An 18,426-nucleotide genomic window follows, 5' to 3' on the forward strand; every position below is an offset into this window, starting at 1 on the left:
AAAATTATGTAGATGACCATGTAAGAGGATCCATTAGATAGGGGAGACATATATAGAAAGCCAGTTAATTAGGAGGCTATTATAATAGCATGCAAGTAATAATGATAATAGCTAACATATAGTCATTTAAGGTTCAAAAAGTACCTTGAACATATTTTCTTATTTGATCCCCACAACAACCTTGTGGGGTATTTTCTCCCCATTCTACGGATTAGAAAGCTCAGGATCAGAAAGGTCGTGAGGTCCTAAAGTTAGAAGCATCTGAGGCAGAATTTGAACCCAGGTCTTCCTCACTCCAGGTTGAATGCTTAATCTATATTAGTCTGCTGGTGAATAATAAGAGTCTAAATTGGTGTGCTAGCTGTTTGAGTGAAGAGAAAGAGACATGAGAGTTACTGGTTACAGCTCAGCTAGACTTGTTTTACAGATGAGAAAGCTCAGATTCAGCGACATGAGATGATTTGTCCACACACTGGTGGTCAGTGGCAAGGCTGAAATCAAACCCAAGTCTTTTACCTCCAAACCTACCACTTTTCCTACTTCCTCAGGACTTTCTAGGATAAATTTGTCGGTGCCCAATTTTCAAGTGAGAAAACTGAGGGTCAGAGAAGTTGTGATTTGTACATCATTCATAGTTATTCAGCGCTGGAGTTAATTAAGACTTACATCCTTACATCCCTTTCTTCTCATGCCTGGTAGAGTTATCTTTTCCACTATCCCATTGTTCTTGCTCATCCTTTGAGAACAGGAAGAATGACATCACAGGGTGCTGTCTGGACTTGTACATGAATTGGATTTGAGTGAAAGTCTTCAGCCTCACTCCCTCTTCCAGAGTCATCAGTGTCCAGTGGCAAAGTCAGGAGGACTAGCAGGGGTGGATGACCTGGGCATCTGACCAAGACTTGGCCATTGGACCAAATTGTCCTCATCCACCCCTTCTGCCAGGGGAGGTGTTCACAAGACATCCCCCTAACTCACTGTTGGCTTTATGGCCTCTCTTTTACCCTCATCCTGGTGAGGCCCATCCACCAAGACAGTCTTATTGGGATGTGCATGCTCCAGCCTCTTAGAGCCACACAAGAGCTAGCTGAGAACAGGCCCTCACACCAGAGGTGCTAGTCCTCCCTGAATACCCCGTCTATACCCCCCTATTCCATAAGAGCTCCTATTAAAGACAACAAAGGAACCCAAAAGCTCTCCCAAGGGTTGGGGTTTTTTTTCTTTCTAATCCAGTGAATCTATAGGACAAGTTAGACAAGGAAGGTAACAAGCAGGATTGCCCTCTTTTATGGCTGACTCAGAGAAGGTAAGTAGGTGTCTTTCCCATGTAACCAAAGCCCTTAGTGAGCAGTTTCTTCTCCTACATACATTATAAGTGCCCAGTGAGTGACTGTGGACAGAAGGAAGAAAAGGAGGGAGAGAAGGAAGGAAGGAAAAAAATCTTTTGATTGATTTCTGAAAATTTTATTTCTCCATGGAGTTCTCCCTAACTTTCCCACCAAGAGGAATATCCAATTCTCCCTCAACTCCAAATCTACTACCTCTTCTGTTGACTATCTTATCTTATCACATTATAAGGGTGTGTTCTACCCAAAAAAAAAACCAGTCCCCTCTGAAGACTACAACCTAGCCACATCTTTTTATCCCATCTAATGCCATCCATATATTTCTATAAATCTTCAAAGAGAGTCTAGAGGTCTGAGCTCATTCTTTTAATATCTCGAGAGTATGACTATACCAGTTGAGTTGCTCATTAGCTAGTACTCATTCATTCTTACTACATGGCTGGCTCATCCCCTTTTCCATTCTTACATATCTATGAGAGATTATGCTTTTCATGCCAGCTCTTAGCCACGTCATTGTTGGTAACCAGCTGTAGCCTGCTTGTACCCACACTGTGTCTCCCTCTTGCCCTTTGGGTTCTTTATCATTTTTATCCTCAGAGCATAGCGCTCAATGATTCATAGCCACAGAGCATCATGGGAAGGACCCTAGAATTAGAGAAATGGGCTTTTGTGGCAGCTAACAGTTTGAGATTATTCAAAGTCCTGGGCAGATTTCCATTTACCACCCAGCCTAATCTCCTCCTACTCAGTTCTGATCCCAATGCTTTATGCCTCTGAAGCATCACTCCAAGAAAAAGCATCTCCCCACAAATTGGTCTGAGCAATAGAAGCTTGTTAATCTACTTTGCTTTTTTTAATATTGGTTAGTTAACGTTCCAAGTTAGCCTCTCAGGAGGTTGCTTTGTAGGCAGGAAAGAGGACCAGGCTTGGACTTGGGAGAACCCTGGTACTTACTAGCTGTATAATTTTGGGGAGTCACTTAACCTCATTAAGATGCAGTTTCTTCATCTTTTTATTTATTTTTTAACATTGACATGTTACCAGCAACTAAGTGATTCATTGGATAAAGTCCTAGCCCTGGAGTCAAAAAGACCTGAGTTCTAGTTCACAAAAGGCCACAAACACTTAATCACTATAGAATTCTGGTCAGGTCATTTAATTAATCACCAATTGCCTTCCCTTCCTCATTTGTAAAATGAGGATAGTAATAGCACCTACCTCCCAGAGTTGTTTGCAAGGATAAAAAAAATGACATTTACAAAAAACTTTACAGACCTTAAAAGTGTTACATGCATTCTAGCTATGATTATATATATATATATGTATGTATGTATGTATATGTATGTATATAGACTGATAAAATGGTTTTATAATTTTTATATTTATAACACAAAATGAAAGCCATAATAATATTATTACTTTGATGTGTGGCCTTGTACCTTTTAAAAAATATTATGTTATTGATATTGTTACTCAGATATTTTTTGTTTTCCCTTTCTTTGAAATAATTGTTATTAATATCTTTATTTTTATATCACCTACATCTAGCAATGTAGCCCTTCTTGCTTCCCCACTTGGGGAACCATCCTTTATAATTACAATGGGAGAAAGGAAGAAGTTCAGCAAAACTAACCAATATATTGAAAAAATAGGGCAGGGGGCAACTAGGTAGCATAGTGGTATTGGGAGGGCCTGGGTTCAAATGTGGCCTCAGATACTTCCCAGCTGTGTGACCCTGAGTAAGTCACTTAATCCCAACTTCCTAGCCCTTGCTACTCTTCTATCTTAGAACTGATACTATTGATACTATAAGGGTTTTTTTTTAATGTAATATAATTTATACTATAGTATAATATAAACATAATATAAGATCCCTTCTACACTGCAACTTTCCCCATAGTGGTTTTGATATATCACAAGTCAGCATATGAAATTAAATGGGAATTTGGGGGAGTTTTGTAGAAGGTTTGAACCCTGCCTCCACCCCTTAATACCCCATCACCTTGGACAAGTAAATAATAAACATTTGCTGAGCGACCTACTGGGTGCCAGGAACTCTGCTAGGTACTGGGCATAAGAAATGAAAAGGAAGCAGTCCTTGTCCTCAGAAAGCTTTGTTTTGTAATTATTTAGAACTAGTTTTAATTGTGTGGGGAGTGTTTTGTAGTTGTGTTCATATAGTTCCAGTGTTTGTCTTGGCAGATAGATTCCTAAGTATTTTATATCATCTAGGGTGATTTTAAATGGAATTTATCTTTCTAACTCTTGCTGCTGAATTTTGTTAGAAATATACAGAAGTGGGGGCAGCTGGGTGGCTCAGTGGATTGAGGGCCAGGCCCAGAGATGGGAGGTCCTGGGTTCAAATGTGGTCTCAGACACTTCCTAGCTGGGTGACCCTGGGCAAGTCACTTAACCCCCATTGCCTAGCCCTTACCACTCTTCTGCATTAGAACCAATACCAGTATTGATTCTGAGATGGAAGGTAAGGGTTTCAAATAAAAAATAAATTTAAAAATAAAAGAAATATACAGAAATGCTGATGATTTATGTGGGTTTATTTTGTATCCTGCAACTTTGCTTAAGTTGTTGTTTATTTCTTTTTAGTTGATTCTCTAGGATTCTTTAGGTAGATCATCACATCATCTGCAAAGAGTGATAGTTTAGTTTCTTCATTGCCTACTTTAATCTCTTCAACTTCTTTTTCTTCTCTAATTGCTACCGCTAGTGCAAGCGTTTCTAGTCCAATATTAAATAATAGAGATGATAATGGGCATCTTTGTTTCACTCCTAATCTTATTGGAAAGGCTTCTAGTTTATCCCCATTGCAGATGATATTAGCTGTTGGTTTTAGATGTATACTGTTTATTATTTTTAGGAACGACCCTTCTATTCCTATGCTTTCTAGTGTTTTCAATAGGAATGAGTGTTGTACAAAGTAGCAACATGAACACTTTATGTACCTAATAAATACAGAGTCATTTAGGGAGAGAGTGACATCAAGAAATACTTTCATGACATTATAGCAACAGAAATATTGTTTAAAGGATAACCTGTGTATGTCCACCTCCAGAGAAAGAACTGATAAATAAAAACCAGCAAGACATAGCTTTGAATATACAGCTCCATCCTTTGGTCAAATGATGCCTTTTTTAGTCCTAGTTTTTAGTTTTTTAGTTTTTGTTTTTAGGAGGGGAGGAAGGGAAATACCTGGGAACTTTCATGTAATAAACTAATTAATTAATTAGAAAAATGCTTCATTTAGGAGATGGAAACTAAGCTGAGCTGTGAAGGAAATTTTGGGTTCTAAGAGGCAGAAATGAAGATCAGTACGTTCTAGACACGAGGCATAGCCTGGGCAAAGGCACAGAAATGGGAGTTGTGTATGTGAGGAACAACAAAAAGGCAGGTTTGGCCTATACATAGAATACAAATTAGGAATGCATAACAAGTCTGGAAAAGTTATGTGGAGCCAAGTTGTGAAGGGCTTCAAAAGTCAGAGGAATTTGTCCATTGATAGATGTGATAGGGAGTTACTGGAGTTGTTTGAGCAGGAGAGTAACATTGTTAGGACCTCTTGGGCCTCAGTTTCCTCTCCTGTAAAATGAAGGTTTGGGCTAGGTAGTCTCAGAGAGGCCTTCTAATTCTAGATCCATGATCTGACAAACCTAGTAATGGCCTTCCCTCAAAAGAATAAAGCCTAGTCCTGGTGTGGTAGGAGCTGTCCAGCTATGGCTAGCAGACAAGTGAGGAAGGGGTGCCAGCTTCACCCAGTTGCCTGTAAAAATCTTCCCCAGAATGTTCCTGCTTTTGATCCACAGACTGCTCGCGACCACCTTGCGTCCCCCAGCCATTGGCCCAGTTTGTGGATAACTACAAGCCCTGCATTTCTAGTCACTCCTCAAGCAGGGAGCTCATCACAGCTTTTATGTCAAGGGCTCAGCCGATGGCACCCTTTCCCCATCCTGGAATGAATCTCGGAACAACAGCACAGTCTTTTTTTGTTTTTGTTTTTAAATTTAATGTTTTAGTTTTTCCTCAATTACAGGAAAAAGCAATTGTCAGTCTTTTTTTAACTGAAGTTTGAGCCAAATTCTCCCTCACCCCACTTCCTGCTCCGTAAGATGGTGCACAATCTGATATAGATTCTGCATGTACAATAATGTAAAAAAAATTCCCTATTAGTCATTTTGGGGAAGAAAACACAAACAAAAATGAAGAAATAAAGTGAAATAGAGCACATCTCAGTATGCATTCAGACTCCCTTAGTTTTTTCCTCTGGAGATGGATGACATATTTTATCATGAGTCCTTGAGGACTGTCTTGGCATCATATTGCTAAGAATAGCCATATCATTCACGATTGTTCATCATTTAATATTGTTATCACTGTGTACAATATTCTCCTGGTTCTGCTCACTTCATTCTGCATCAGTCCATGTAGATCTTTCCAGGTTTTTCTGAAAGCATCCTTCTCATCCTTTCTTGTAGCATGATAAATAATATTCCATTACAATCTTATACCACAACTTGTTCAGCCATTCCCCAATTGATGGACATCCCCTCAGTTTCTAATTCCTCTTCTACCACAAAAAGAACTGCTATAAATATTTTTTTTTAAACCCTTACCTTCCGTCTTGGAGTCAATACTGTGTATTGGTTCCAAGGCAGAAGATAGGTAAGGGCTAGGCAATGGGGGTTAAGTGACTTGCCTAGGGTCACACAGTGTCTGAGGTCAGATTTGAACCTAGGACCTCCCACCTCTAGGTCTGGCTCTCAATCTACTGAGCTACCCAGCTTCCCCCTGCTATAAATATTTTTATTCAAATAGGTCCTTCCTCCTTCATTTTTTTTCACAGTATCACTAGTAGTGATATTGCTGTGTCAAAAGGTATGCTCAGTTTTAGAATCCTTTGGATGTAGTTCCAGATTGCTCTCCAGAATGATTGGATCATTCACAACTTCACAAGGAGTGCATTAATGCCCCAATTTTCTCATCCCTCCTCCAACATTTATTATTTTCCTTTTCTGTCATATTAACCAATCTGATAACAGGCGAGTTATTTTAATATGCATTTTTCTACAAGTGATTGAAAGTGTTTTTTCATGCGACTATAGATAGTCTTAATTTCATCATTTGAAAACTGCCTGTTCATATCCTTTGACCATTTGTCAGTTGGGGAGTGACTTGTGTTCTTGTAAATTTGACTCCATTCTGTATATAGTTGAGAAATAAGGCCTTTATCACAGATATTTGCTTTAATAATTTTTTCCTAGTTATTAAACAGCAATACAATCTTGAAGCACTGCAGGGCATCTTCTTGCCCCTGTTTTGGGGGAGCTGGTCGTGGTGGGGGGTGCCCTCCCATGGCAGCTGTCCAAACACAGCATTTCAGCTGCTCTGGGTCTTTGGGACAGGAAGGTGGCTCCCTCAGTGCAGAGAACACCTGGATGACAGCCCCATCTAGCAGCTGGCAGAGTACCTGCTAGAAATGTTCCATCCCATCTGCATGGCCCAGCTGAAGCTGCTTCCACTCTCCTGCCCCCAGGAGGCACAATCTGCCTGCACACCCCCAGGCTCCCTCCCTCCCTCTGTCCTGGCTCCTGTGCCAAGGCCCTACCTGCCTCTTAGGTAACTCCACTACTGACTGAGCCCGATGGGCTCCTCCGAGAACCGTGGGGTGTTTCCCATGACTCACTGGGTAAAGAATCTTCTCCTTAAGATCAAGCAGCAATGAGAAAAGCCTGGCTCTGTGGTGAAGTCAATCAGGGCCTCTTCTACCCTGACCAGAGTCTCCCAGGGAAGGACCGGGGCTATGGAGGGCTTGGCAGCTCTCGTCTCTAATGCACTATCTAAAGAGTCTCAGACCCTGACTGCCTTTGTGCTCCTGAGCCAGTCACTCAGCCACTTTGCCTCATAGTTTCTTCATCTGTAAAATGGGGATGACAGGAGACAATTGTGTGATGCAAAGGAAATATTTGCAAAGTGCTTTGCTCGTTTTAAAGCGCTAACGAACCATCTATAGTTGGTATTATTAGAGTATCCAAATCCTCCAGCCATCCAGGCTTTAAACCTGCCATCAGCCCTTTCTCCCATCCAGGCACTTGCCAAGCGCCGTTGTTCCCATTTTCTTTTTCCCCTTTTAGATATTATTATTTACCTCATTGGTTATCATTATAGAAATAAAAGGTTGCTGGTGAGTCGTTTGCAGTCGTGTCCAACTCTTTGTGACTCCATTTGGAGTTTTCTTGGCAAGGATGCCGGAGTGGTTTGCCATTTCCTCCTCCCGTTCATTTTACAGACGAGGACACTGAGGCCAGCAGGTTTAAGTAACTCATCCCGGGTCACACCACTAGCAAGTGAGGCCAGATTTGAACTCTGGAAGAGCAGTCTCTATCTCTACCCACTGTGCCCCTCACCTTCCAGTTAAAAAACAAAAGGGAAAGCCTCCATTCTCAGTATATCCTTCTCTATATCTATATCTATATCTCTTCTTCAACCCTGCTGGCCTTTTCCCCAAATCTAAACTCTATTCCACCATCCTCCAACTTAGAAATTGTTTTAGGATTAGGGAGACCCCAAACCCTCTCTCCCTTCAACTTCTTTACCGTTCCCTTCTCCTAAATAACCTCCTTACTTAAATTTAGAAAAGAGAGAGTGATTTTGTCTGATATACCAAGCTACTCACTCTGAGCTGATTAAGTCTAGTCTCCAGCCAGAGAGCAAAGCTTTGCCACAAAGATTAACCAAAGCCAGCGGTGGAAGGGGTCAGCACTTCAGTCAAACTAATGAATGCATCAAGCTCTGTTTTCCCAACCTTCTAAAGGTTGATCCCTCCCCTCCCCACAGACAGTTGTATCAGGGGATTATTTTAAGAGGAAGATGATCATTTCAAGATCCGATCTGCCAATCTCCTCCCTCCCTCTTTCCTCCCCTTCCCCCATCCCTGTCCTTTCTCCCTCCTCCCTTCCCCCCTTTAGTTGATTCTTCTGTTGGTATCAATGAAATCAGCTCAGAGTGAGTATCTTGGTATATCAGACAAATCACTCTCTCTTTTCTAAATTTAAGTAAGGGGGTTATTTAGGAGAAGGGAACGGTAAAGAAGTTGAAGGGAGAGAGGGTTTGGGGTCTCCCTAATCCTAAAACAATTTCTAAGTTGGAGGATGGTGGAATAGAGTTTAGATTTGGGGAAAAGGCCAGCAGGGTTGAAGATTCAGTCCCTGGAATATTTAGGGGAAACCAGAGAGCAGGACTTTTCTGTCCTTCCTCCTTTCTGTCCCAAGGGCAAGAGACCAAGATTTTTCAGTTTGGCTCTTCTTCAACTGTTCTTCCCCAGGCTTCATTCCAAATAGAATTACCATCTTGATTGACAGTTTTGCAGCCCTTGCTTCTCCATCATTTGCTGCAGACTTTTTTTTCCATCTCTCCTCCACAACATTACATTCCCCCATTTTGTCTACTTATTTTTTTCTTTAATCTTTACCTTCTACCTATAATGGAGAAAAGGTTTGGGGATGGTAAAAGGAAACAGGATCTTAGATTGATTCTTTTTTTTTCCCCCTAAGTTTTTGTTTTCCTAAGCAGTAAGGACTAAGCAATTGGGGTTAAGTGACTTGCTCAGGCTCACACAACTGGAAGTCCTCCTGACTCCAGGCCCAGTGTTCTGTTCTATGTGCTCCCTAGCTGCCCACTGGCCTACTTTCCAACCTTAAAGCCTCTGATTCCCTCTCAGATCCCTTATGTTACAACTGAGCCAGGCTCTTTGTGGTTCCTCAGGCCTAATCTGCCACCCGCCATCTTGGTACATTTGAATGACTTCATACATTTCTGGATCCTGAAATTCACTCTCTTCCTTGTCACCAGATTGAACCTTTTTCTCCTCTCAAGGCTCCATTTGGGGCCTTTCTCCTCACTATAGAATCCTCAGTGAGTCATTCATATGGTTTATTAAGCACCTACTGTATGCCTGGGCATGGTGTGAGGCACTGGGGATTCAAAGGCAGAATCAGTTCTAGCTGGAATTATCTCTCGCTCAGATTTTCCTCTTATAGGTTATCTGTATCTTTCTTTTAGCTCTATTACATTTTTCTAGGAAAATAGATATAGAACTGGAAGGGACCTCAGAGGCCATCTCATCCAATCCATCATCATCATCCTCATTTTATAGTTGGGGAAACTTAGACCCAGAAGTTAAATGACTTGTCCAAGGTCACACAGATAGTAAACAGCAGAGTCAGAATTCAAACACAGGAGGCAGGTAGGTAGCACAGTGGATAGAGAGCCAGGTTCAAAGTCAGGAGGACCTGGGTTCAAATTTGACCTCAGATACTTCCTAGATGTGTGACCCTGGGCAAGTCATTTAACCTTCATTGCCTGGCTCTTTCCGCTCTTCTGTCTTAGAATTGATACTTAGACAATAAGGGTTTAAAGGAAAAATAATCGAACGCAGGACTTCTGCCTTGAAGCTTGCTATGACACTGGAACGTGCTTTCTCTTGTCACAGGGGTTATACACATGGATATAATTTTAAACCCTCTGTACCATGGTAGGCAGTACACTCCCTGATGTTTTTCATTCCCAGAACGTAGCACAGAATAGGCACTTGAGGCAAGTTTGTCCCTGGAGATGCTGGTTGCAGAGACCTTACAGTTAGAAACAGGAGCCTTTTAGGGAATTTTCCGGTTCCTCATGGGTGGCCTGAGCCCGACGTCATTGGTCATCCTCAGGCCTAGAGCCCTTTGGGATTTAGAGAGAGATGGGTCTGGGGTAGCATGTCCAGGCAGATGGGAAGAATGTCTGGATTTCTTCTCAAAATACTTGCCAGATTATCCTATTAAAACAGCCATCTGGCCAGGGCCTGCACCAGAAGTGGATGTTCCCAGAGCTGGGGCAATGGCATCCTGAACCAGAAGAGGTACGATCCTCATTCTAATCCTGGTGTGTGGCACAGTTTGCACATTGTAAGCGTTCATCAACATGCATTACATTGGGACGTTGAGGGGGCTGGGTGATGGGGGCAGCCAGATAGCACAGTGGATAGAGCACCAGGCCTAGAGTCGGGAGGGACCTGGGTTCAAATGTGGACTCAGACACTTCCTACATGTGCAATCCTGGGTAAATCACCTTGCTTGCCTAGCCCTCACCTCTCTGGCTTAGAGTAAGGCTTAGAGAGAGAGGGGCAGGGGTTCCCAGGGCTTCGGCTAGTAGGCATCTATGTGGTGTAGCCAGGAATGAACAGCACCATAGAGGAAGGATGCTGAAGCTAAACTCGATTGTAAGGGATCTGCCAGGCATCCAGGTGTGTACCTGGCATTCTTTGAGGCTCTGGGAACAAAGACAGAAATGAAACGGTGACGATACCTGTTCTCAAAGAGTTTGTATTCCATTGAGATTTATAATATATCCTGAGATTCCTAAATACAAGATAAATGGGGGGAAATCCAAAATAATTTGGGGGAAGAGAGAACATGAACAACTTGGGGAATAAGAAAAAGCTTTATACTACTTTATTGGACACAGAGAGGTGGTCTTGGATGGAAGACTTGGGTTCATATCCCAACTGTGACATCTCCTGGCTGAGTGACCCTGGGTAAGTCACTTAACCTCACCTCATAGTACCCCAGCAACTCTCCAAGATTTTAAGTTGTAGAGCAGGTGCAGGTCAGCCTTGGTAAAGAGAGGGTGGAATTTCACCCTATAGAAATGAAGTCTTTAATCCAGTCATTAATAACAATAACAACAATAACAATAACAATAAGCATCATGTAGAAGGTGTTTCCCAAATCCAGTCTTGAAGAATGCTGGAGTCCTAAAAGGGAGAAGTGAAGAGAGCATTCTATTCATAGAGGTATTCATTATCCCAGGAACAATCCTTCATAGTGGGAAATTAAGACTCCCCATTGGAGAGTCCTGGATGCTGTCACCACTTGGGGAAGAACTCCCTGCCATTTATCCTGAGTGTTCTAGATCAGCAAAAAGAGATGGTGATGAGCATCCAGTATGCCCTCTGGAATACAGTGGGATGGAGATACAATGAGGAAACAAATGGAAGACAGCCTCTAGGCCACTCCTCTGGGAGTGCTGCGTTATGCCTTTCACTTAGGCAGTGACCCCCATTTTTGTTTTATTTTTATTTCTATTTTAATAACTTTTTTATTTTTCTGAACTTGAAAATCCTTTTTTTTTTTAATGAGCATATTAGATTAGCCCTTCTAAGAGCCTGTACATTTCAGAGCCATTGAACCTGGACTAGATTTACTAAATAGGGTCCATCAGTAGCCAGCACAAGATGCCTAGCCCAGGCCCAGCTCTGACCTGTGAAGGAAGGTCAGGCACCCTAGGCTTTGCACTCCTGTTCATGCCTTTACTACCTTCCTCTCTTCAATGAGGCCCAGCAGGTAGTGCTCAACCTTGAACAACCACATAGGGGACAGGATGTCCTTGGCATGTCCGTGCCTGTGAGAAATCTACTCAAGCTGAAGACAACTGGGGGAAATTGGTGGCTTTTTTGTCCCCTGCAGATTCTCCTCCAGTCTTGGGAAATGGTGAAGCTAGACTTTGTCAGCATGTGCCTGCCCCCATCTCAGGAGCTACCCTGACCAGAATTGACTTCCTTCCTCCCCACAACTACTGCCTGTTCCTGAAGGGAGTCTTCAAGCTCTCCTTCACATCACCGCTGGGAGGGCACCCCAGTTCCCATTTCTCATTTCTAGACTGCACTCTTCATAGCACTCTAGATAAAGGTTCACCCTCCCATGATGCATCACCAGTGAACTGACAGATCATACAAACCTTGTCACTGTATCTTCTATCGCCAAGATGGCTAGTTTTCCATATTGCCCAAAATGAAATGAATTCTCTTATAATCCTGCAGCTCCAAATGCCCTTATGTATAAACCAAGTCTACTAAATCTGCTTCAGTTTCCAACCCTCATTTTTCTTGCACTCATGCTATGTATTTCAGCCCCCATAACTGGTAACCACCTAGAAAAGTTCTAGGCTGACCCACTGTAGAACACCAGAGCAAATGGGAGGCCACCTGCCTTGTAAGGGATGAGGTCTATATCTAGCCAGTGGTACCCTGGTTCTTATTGTGACAGGCTTACCCACATCCCAGCTTTAGGGACTGAATCCTTACCCAATGCCACCCATCATGGATGCTGAGTAAAGGGCATAGTTCTGGAAATATTAGATATAAGAGTAATAAGATTTCTTTGGGTACCTGATAGCCTGACAGGATTTTAGATCATAGAAGAGAACACCAGAATAGAAATGAGATCTTCATGCCCTGGACCTACCAGAACCGTTCCACCAAAACCATTGGCATCTCCTTGTTGTCTTCTCCTTCCTTTTGTAGTGTGCTCAACCAGACTTCCTTCATGCTGAATCCTCAGCTATGGAATGGCTGTCACGGACCTCTCTCTCACCACCATCTTTCTAGCTTTTTGGACTTGGTCATTCCTCTGAACTAGGATATGGTGGAATGAGCCTTTGATTGGGAGACAGAAGACCAGAGGCCAAGCTGTCTTCAAGTATTCAAAAGACTGTCATATGAAAGAGGGACGAACTAGGAACAATGGATGGAAGTTGCAAAGAGGCAAATCTTGATTTTATTTCATAAAAACTAAAAACCCCTTAATGCTAGAGATCTTAAAACAGCAGGATGGCCATGAGTCATGCATGTTGTAGATATATATGCAGAGAAAATGCTAGTTCTAGAGCCAGGAACGTTCAAATCTAGCTTCAGGTACTTTTACCTGTGTGGCCCTAGGCAGGTTCCTGAACCTCTTTTTGCCTCAATTTCCTCAGTTGTAAAATGAGGATGACAGCATCTACCTCCCAGGATTGAATGAGAGAATAATTGTAAGGTACTTAGCATGGTGTCTAATACATAGTAGGCACTTATGTCAGTGTTAGTTATGTTGTTGTAATAGAATGAATTCTTGTTCAGGTATTGGTTTAACTAACTGACTGTGAGGTTCTTTCTCACTTTCCTGTCTATGACTAGCTTGACCAGACAGAGAATTCTGCTTACTTTCTTAGATCTTGACTTAGACTACAATTCCCTTGCCTGAAAGGGGAAAAGAATTTCCCATGGTCACATGACTGGTAAATGGTCAAGCTAAAGGGACCTCCCAGGACTCCTGGCTGGCTGGCCAGTGCTATTTCTACCACGCTTGATCCATGCCTCAGAGTATAATGGGACAGCGTGGCATTGATCAGCAGAGTAGAGATGGGAACAATCAGAAGATGGACTGAAAAAAGACTCCAAAACTCATTTCCAATTTACATACTTTTATTTTTTTTTAATGAAATCAAATTCTCTCTCACTTCCAGAAAATGTGCCACTCTGCCTTGCTCTAAGTAACCTGGGTGTTCAGGCCACACTGCACCCCAAATGCTTTCTGAGTAACCCAATGACTTGGAAGAGGCTGCTCTCCTTTGCCTTGCAATGATGGGCTGGGCTCCTAGGAATTGCTTATTACTCAGCAGACAGCTTTGGTGTGGTGGCTCTTTGGGAAGCTCATCATTTATCTTGAAAAGGAGGGTGATGTTCCTGGTTCTGAGACTGACAAGGAGGCCAAAAAGAAAAGGGAGGAAAAGCCCTCTAGTAGAAATCTAGGTGGGAATCCTGTGTAAAGGTGAGTTTTGTTTGTATGTCCTTAGGAGAGAAGTATGCAGCTTCCATGCCTTTCTTCACAGGGGACGATTTGATTCAGAGTGCTCACTGATACGGTCTAAGTCAACAGAAATGGTATTTTGAGTCATGAAGTGGCATTCTGAATCGAATGTGGTTTGATGGGAGGTTTCTTATGGGTTTTCAAACTACGTAAGTGAAAACATCTGGATGTGGGCATGCCGAGACAACCCGGCAGAGGAGTTAAGTTTGGCAGGGGTAGCGTATTTGCTTCTTCGAAATAGAAGAAAATCCCAGAACTACCAACTAATGAAAAGAATAACCTTTTCTGCCTAAATGTTACTGTATAGGATCCAGAAAGAGGGCATAACCATGAGAATAGGCAGACAGAGGGAGGGGCGGGAAAAAGCAAGCGCACGGAGCTCAGGACTCAGGAAACTGGTACGGCTAGAAAAAGGTGCCTGGCAAGAAATATGGCATTGTTGCCTTGCCTCCAAATGCTGATGCTCCTTCCACACCTGTTTGCAGCCTTTGCGGTCAGACTGATTATATTATGCATCACCTTCTTATCACTTGCACTTTAGCTGTTTTCTCAGGAGCCTGGACTAGGTTGGGTGGTGTTCTCAGGAGGAAGAGCAGAGTTGTTTTAATATACTTTTCTTACTAGATATGACCCAATTGAATGTTTAAGCAAGGTGACACCGGTGATGGGAGGTAGATAGATAGATGGATGGATGGATGGATGGATATGCAGACAGACATATAAATAACTGTAGGTAAAAGATGGATAGCTAAATGGATAGTTAATTGTCTATTTTTGATATTCAGTTATTTGTCATGTCCAAGTCTTCATGACCCTATTTGGGATTTTCTTGGCAAAGATACTAGAGTGGTTTGCCATCTCGTTCTCCAACTCATTTAACAGATGAGGAACTAGAGGTTAAGGGACTTGCCTAGGGTCACACAACCAGTAGGAGTCTGAGTCTAGATTTTAATTCAGGAAGATAAGTCTTCTGATCCCAGCCCAGAGCTCTATCCATTGCATTACCTAATTAAAGCTAGAGAGTAAGTAAAAAGAAGACAGATAGATAAATAAGTAGATAGATAGATAGATGGATAGATATAGATGGATGGATGGATAGATGGATGGATGGATTATAGGTAAATTGATTACAGGTAGAAAGATGATTGATAGATATGATATATAGGTGATGATTAAATGGAGAGCTAGACAGAGAAATAGATAAAATGAATCTTTATTAAGCACTGACTCTGTGCCAGGCATTGTGCTAAGCATGATGGGAAGAGCACTGGGCTTGGGACAGAACAGAACTGAGTAAAAATGCCACTATTGACACTTAGAGACCATGAGCAAGCCACCATGCTTTCCTGAGCCTCCTTAGCATCATATGAAAAGGGTATGATCATAATACCACTCTCACAGAATTGTCGTGAGGATAATATGAGATAAGCCTAGTGTAAACCTTAAAATTTTATATAAATAATTGTTATTTCTATTTCCCCTTTGAGCCCTCTCATTGCTTTCCCCCACATTTTCTTTTAAGATATTTAAAGTTCACTTCAACCACAGATACAAGCCTGCTTGCTTGCTTGACTGCTTTAAAGAAATGGAAGCTGCCTTGTACGTGTCCTATGAAACTGAAGTCCAAAAAGTCTCAACAATTTTGCTCAGTGTTCAGACCTCCTAACGGGGTCTAGAGATTATGCTTAGCATCAAGAACTCCAATGAAGGAACTTCAGCCAAATCATTACTTTTTGTCCAGTGCAACTGGGATAGTCAATAGAGGGAGTGGGGAAACCCTCCACCAGAGGGTAGAAAGAGGTTTCAGAACAAAGTTAAATGGCCAAGTGGAGTCTGTATATTCAGTCCAGAGGCTAAAATTCAGGAATGTGACCATTTGACGCAGCCTAAATGCCCAAAGCTTTGGTTGTCACCAATCCACAGAATTTTGGAGTTGGAAGGAATCTCAGTGGCCATTTATAGCATTTGTAGAGCACTTGGGCCAGTGCCTATGTGCATAGCTCATACTAGGTGCTATATGAATGCTAGCCATTACATCCCTGACCAAGGATTATTGAGCCTCTGCGTGAAGCCCTCCAATGAGGAAGGATCTCTTGAGGCGCCCCCCCCCCCAGAAGCCCATTCTACATTGGGACAGTTGCTCATTGTTAGGAGGCTCTTCCCAACAGCAGCGAGTCTCAGCTTTTTCGTAACTTTCTTTGGTGGCTCCTGAGTCTGCTCTTTGGATTGGAAGAAAACAAAACCAACCCCTGTACTGTCTGACAGCCTTTCAGATATGACACGGCTCAAGGCCCTTTGCCTTTTCAGGTGGCTTCCTTTGTATGTTCTCCGGCCTATTGACGTCAGCACTCCAGATGTGGCCTGACCGGGCACAAAGAAAGGAACTGTCACCTCCTAATTCCCAGAAGCTGGGTCTCTTAATGCAGCCCCGGAATCTCTTTGTTGTTGTCATTGCCACATCACACTATTCATATTGAGCTCATATAGTTCAGTCAAACTCTACCATATGTATTTTTAAAACCCTTACCTTCCGTCTTGGAGTCAATGCTGTGTATTGGTTCCAAGGCAGAAGAGTGCTAAGGGCTAGGCAATGGGGGTCAAGTGACTTGCCCAGGGTCACACAGCTGGGAAGTGGCTGAGGCCAGATTTGAACCCAGGACCTCCTCTCTCTAGGCCTGGTTTTCCATCTACAGAGCCACCCAGCTGCCCCCGCACTCTTTTATTTTAAAAAGCAATAGAGTTGATTTTCTTGAACTCATCCATAAGACTTTGCATTTATCCCCTGCTGAATTTTATCTTTTCAGCCTATTAGAGGAGATGAGAGGGGAGAATCTAGCATCAGAATTGCTTTTGTTGTTGTTTAGTTGTTTTTCAGTTATATCCAACTCTTTGTGATCTCATTTGAGGTTTTTCTTGGCAAAGATACCCAAGTGGTTTCTCTTTTCCTTCTCCAGCTCATTACAGATGAGCAACTGAGGCAAGAAGCATTATTTGCCTTGCCCAGGGCCACACAGCTAGTAAATGTCTGAGGCCAATTTAAATTTAAATCAAGGGGGCAGCTGGGTTGTTCAGTGGATTGAGAGCCAGGCCCAGAGATGGGAGGTCCTGGGTTCAAATCTAAAATCAGATACTTCCTAGCTGTGTGACCCTGGGTGAGTCACTTAACCCCCATTGCCTAGCCCTTACCACTCTTCTGCCTTAGAACCAATACATAGTATTGATTCTAAGATGGAAGGTAAAGGTTTAAAAAAATAAATGAATGAATGAATGAATAAATGAATAAATTTAAATCAAGAAGAGGAGTCTTCCCAACTCTAGGCTGGGCCCTCTAATCCACTACCCCATCCCAGAGTCAAGAGACAGGTTCAAATTGGCGAGGAAAAAAGCCAATTCAGTCTTCTCGTGTTGAATGCTTGTGATCTATCTACATGCCCACCAACACTGGGATTACAGTGGGGTCAGGCCCAGCCGCTCCCATTGGTCTCTTATAGTTCCCATCAATAATCCCAAGCTTCCAGGGCATGGGAGCAAATGGTTTTGAGGCACTGTTAGATGGTTCAACAGTAGAAATCAATATGGTTTTATTAATTGTAATGGCATTAAAGGAGACATTTACCATCTGTTTTACTGCTGTACCCTCAGATTCCCTAGGCCTTTCTATTTGCCTTGCAGTTGAATATTCATATGTTGTTTCCTCCTTTAGAATATAAGCCTGTTGGGGCCAGCTGGGTAGCTCAGTGGATTGAGAGTCAGGCCTAGAGATGGGAGGTCCTGGGTTCAAATCTGGCCTCAGACACTTCCCAGCTGGGTGACCCTGGGCAAGTCACTTGACCCCCATTGCCTAGCCCTTACCACTCTTCTGCCTTGGAGCCAATACACAGCATTGACTCCAAGATGGAAGGTAAGGGTTAAAAAAAAAAAAAGAATAGGAGCCTCTGGATATCAGGGACTGTCTCCATTTTTCTTTTCTTTTTTTTTTTAACCCTTACTGTCTTGTATCCGTTCTAAGACAGAAGAATGGCAAGGACTAGGCAAATGGGCTCATGGGATTTGCCCAGGGTCACATGGCTAGGAAGTGTCTGGAACTGGATTTGAACTCGAGTCCTGGCACCTGGTCCACTGTGCTACCTAGCCATCCCTCTGCTTATCCATATGAATGCCCAGCCCTGGACACATTGCTTTGCTCACTGTGAGAGGTAGGACTCTGATACCTCTCCAGAGAATTATAAAGCAAGCCCTGAGGCACTCAGCTCTGCTTCTCAGATGTCTCTCCATAGAACCTGGCGCATTGCTTGGTGGGTGCCCACGAAATGGGTCTTGCTTAACTGCTTCAATTATCCAGTCAAAAGAACCTGGGAAATGTTTATCACTTCCAGACTGTGGGAAAGAAAAAAATAGGGTGT

The 18,426-nt window shown here is 42.7% G+C and overlaps 1 protein-coding gene across 13 annotated transcripts in view; it reads left to right on the forward strand.

Annotated features, from left to right (window-relative positions):
- PPFIBP2 (PPFIA binding protein 2) overlaps positions 1-18,426 on the forward strand; it is a 195,643-nt gene that overhangs the window by 20,110 nt on the left and 157,107 nt on the right. The window contains exon 1 of one of the 13 annotated variants that reach the window (XM_056802230.1): positions 13,741-13,984. The exons of the other annotated variants lie outside the window; for them this stretch is intronic. The gene's annotated coding sequence lies outside the window, so the exon portion shown is untranslated. Of the gene's footprint in view, positions 1-13,740; positions 13,985-18,426 lie in introns of those variants that run through there. 13 annotated transcript variants of the gene reach the window in all.

Source organism: Monodelphis domestica, chromosome 6, assembly GCF_027887165.1.
Source record: "Monodelphis domestica isolate mMonDom1 chromosome 6, mMonDom1.pri, whole genome shotgun sequence".
Classification (NCBI taxonomy): Eukaryota; Metazoa; Chordata; class Mammalia; order Didelphimorphia; family Didelphidae; genus Monodelphis; species Monodelphis domestica.